The sequence below is a fragment of the Schistocerca americana genome, chromosome 8 (assembly GCF_021461395.2).
Source record: "Schistocerca americana isolate TAMUIC-IGC-003095 chromosome 8, iqSchAmer2.1, whole genome shotgun sequence".
NCBI lineage: Eukaryota > Metazoa > Arthropoda > Insecta > Orthoptera > Acrididae > Schistocerca > Schistocerca americana.
The window spans coordinates 283,027,233-283,031,232 of record NC_060126.1 but is presented as its reverse complement, the minus strand read 5'-3'; positions in this window follow the sequence as shown (position 1 = coordinate 283,031,232).

Genomic DNA, 4,000 nt, shown 5'->3' with positions numbered 1-4,000 from the left:
GTGCTAACTGCTTTGTCCTCACGGATACCGCCTCCCCTCTCCCACCCATCCACAGAGTACGCAAGAGCCGCGACTCCATTGCGCGGGGGGTATGACACGCCGGAGTCTCAGCGCCTCGGTGTCTGTCTGGGGAACTCCATACGTTGTGATTGTACATGTGACCCGTGAGTTAATACGTACTCTAAGACCACCGTTAATACAATACATCCACCAAATTCGGAAGTTACTGGCTTATGGCCAAGAAGTGTCGCATAATATCGTAGGTAAAATGTAACTATACTTCTTTCGAATACCGTTTTTGGTTGTATACGTAGATTCGTAGGCTAATTGTTGTCCAAAAACCAGTATGTCTTCTTGACGGTAACATTTAGTTCTTGTTGATAATGTAACTTTTGGTCACCACTTTTAACATACTACGTTTATCTTGCAGCAAATCATGATCCTGGGACAGTTTTACAAGCGCCAGTAACAAGTGTTGATTTAACTGCAATGCGATGTGATGATCAGCCTTCTAGGACTGTAAATGTATACACTCGTGAATTAATTCCAAACCTGATTCCGCTTGTGGCTAGCTGAATTGATTGGTATGGACGCTCTCTTATGATTTTAGCGACTGACTGATGTTTCTACAAAAGACCAGGCAACTAGCTCGATCTATCGAGAAATTCGATTTGTTCAGATCGGTATTAGCAACTCGATTTTATTTGTTTTTGTTAAAATACAAAAACATTCTTCAGAAATTAAAAAAAAAAACATAGAACTCTGGTAAAAGTACAATAATGTAAATGATGAAGGAAAAAAACGAATTTATGAACTGTTTGATGTAGTGACCCAGAATTACTTCATTTCGTATTTGTTTTTAAAGTCTAAAAATGTGTTTTTAAGAAGCGAAGACCCGCATTCACTGCCACACTTGTCGGAGTAATGTGTCTTTATCGAAGTAACTCTTGAGGAGCGAAGTTATTCTTCTATCTTGTACGTCAGGTTATTCCTGCGGTGCCAAGATGACAGTTTATTAAAACATGAAATTTTGCTTCATGTCCACTTTTCAATCTGTGCGGTGCAATTATACTATCCACGGATCTGATATGTCCATGAACGATATTCTTCCGATGCCATATTTCTGGAACAGTTTTGGTATCTTAAAGATAAATTTTAAATATTTCTGTTTCCAAATACTCTATACAGATTTCACAAATACTAAGAAATATATGAATCCGTCATGATCGAGATCTCTGCTTTACTTAAGTACCTCTACGCTATTCCTAGTAAGATTGCTTCATCAATATCAGTGCAGGTTTTGTTACCCTCGAGAAAAAGTTCTCATTGGAAATGGTCGAAAAATCGAGTTTTGTTGTTTTTTTGAAAGGTATTTCTGTCTAGAATGTTGGGAGGAAAAGCTTATTTAATCCGTGCGTTAAAAGAGTTTCTACGCACATTGTCCGAAGCTCTGTCATAGCCGATGTGGGGCGCTCTCAGCCAGAGTCACCCGCCTCAGGTAAAAACTTCATCGTGCCGTGACGCACGTTCACAAAACGATTTGTATTACAGTATGCATGCAGACATATTCGCTAAGAAAGTTGAGGAACAACGTAAGCAGGCTAGCGAATGCAGTATATCCAGCTCTGCTAGATCGGCTTTTCTCGCAAAGAAGGACGAGGGAATTGCTCTCCAAGAACAATTCGAGTTAGAGAAAGGGGTTGATGTTCGGTTCTGGAATTGCAGACTAAAAGTAAGTAACGAAATTTTATTTTTCTAAACTTTCGGTCAAAGTTGACAGAAACAAAATTTTTGTTCCGCCATATTGGATTAGCCCCTTTGAATTTTAAAAATCTAACATCAGATTTGTGTTCAGCGACATAAAAAATATAAAATAACTTGTAGTTTTGTGCAAATTGAACTAATGATGCATACAAAAGTTTTCCCTAAATTTTAAACAATTGCCGGCCGGAGTGGCCGTGCGGTTCTAGGCGACTCAGTCTGGAACCGCGTGACCGCTATGGTCGCAGGTTCGAATCCTGCCTCTGGCATGGATGTGTGTGCTGTCCTTATGGTAGTTAGGTTTAAGTAGTTCTAAGTTCTAGCTGACTGATGACCTCAGATGTTAAGTCCCACAGTGGTCAGAGCCATTTGAGCCATTTTTTTAAACAACTTTTTCGAGAAAACATTTTTCAAAGCTGCGTCCAGCATAAAATAAAAACGGTTCGACCTATCAAGATCTACCTTTGACTCACGGTTCGACCTATTAACTTCTACGTTTGACCTCCGAAAAGTAAACGCTTTTCTTGAGGCTTGTAATTTAATAATATCAATTATTTTTTGTAAATACATAATGAGTGTGCGTATTTCAAGTTCGCAGGCCCTTGACAAAGGCATAATTACGGTCGCCATTTTTGTTGTATTGAAAATCTAAATTAAAGTTCAAAATATGATCAAACATAATCCTAAAACAGATCATATGTATTTCACTGTCTCAAAACAAATTCCAAACTTTGTTTATTTTTTCCCCGTTTAAATGAGAACCTGGCTTTAGGCGCTAGGTGTTTTTACGTCAGACTCGTATCCTCTTCGCGATACGTGGTTCATGTCTATTACCGATACGTGTTTTATGACCCCAGTAATCTTGGAAGCACCAGGTATGTAGTATAGTCGTGCACAGAGGCTAACGGCGACCGATTTTCTTAATCATTAAAGGGGAGACTTTGAGAGCCATTAAATGTACGTAAATGACTGAGATACGTTAACGATTGATGGTGTCAAGCAAGCGGCTGTTTGATGGCGTGACTCTCGATCCCCTAAAGTAGAAGAGAAAATACTGTTCTAACCCTCGTGATGCTACACATCGAATTCTAGCAATACGATTATTGGACTTTAAATTGCTGGAGTCAGACTCTCTGCAAAGATTGCTGATATAGAATAAAATGAGAAATTTGTCTAAAACAGTATTATACATCTTTCGCATCTCCCGTTGGACAACATACACGGTCCACCATCGCCGAAGGCTTCCTTTCAGTGTGGGGTTTCAGGGCCACAATTAGCAGGAACATTGGGCTCCTGAGTCATCGTGCTTGCGCCACACGGGTGATGCGGCTCCAACTATTATCCCTCGCATTTACCGCCGTCTCGAAGCGGTGTCCAAAGGCAAACATTCAATATTGACAGCAGGCCAGTTCAACCACAAGGAACACCAGCCGTCAGTCATTTGTCTGCGGAAACAATGAAATGCAGTGTCGTCAGTCACTAACTCTCGTCGTGCGAATGACTTCGTGTTTTGCAATTTGCGTCGGTCGTCAGGTTCTGACATTGCGAAGGTCAGTACTGAAACAACCGTCTACTGTCACGTTAAAAATATAAAATTAAAATATAATCTAAATATTTCGTACACTCATTCTGCGCAACTCGTTTCTACGTTACTAGAACGTACTGTGTACAATCGCGGAACATGTCAAAACTACTCCTACGCGTAGCCACAGCTTACGGTTTGTGGTATAAAGTAATATGGATTCCTCTATAGTTATCCTCTCAGTGATCACAAAATTTTTTAACGTTTAAGAATAAAAATATGTAGAACAGGATTATCATGACATTGACAGACGCATTGCGAGGGAAGTGTGATAAAAAGGAACATTTGGAAAAAGGTCAGATTACTTTCCGGCATTGACCCTTCCCAGCTTCAAATAATTCATTTCTTTTTTCTTATTCACTTCTCGATTCTCTTTGTAGATTCAATTTTTTTCATCAAGACGGAGATGTGAATGTTAGTACGTAAAGTATTCTTTCTAGCAGATCAAGTTGAATTTTTTAATTGTGGCTTATGCCTGAAGCATTAAAATAATCTGGTTCAAATGGTTCAAATGGCTCTGAGCACTATGGGACTTAACATCTGTGGTCATCAGTCCCCTAGACCTTAGAACCACTTAAACCTAACTAACCTAAGGACAGCACACACATCCATGCCCGAGGCAGGATTCGAACCTGTTACCGGAGCGGTCACGCGATT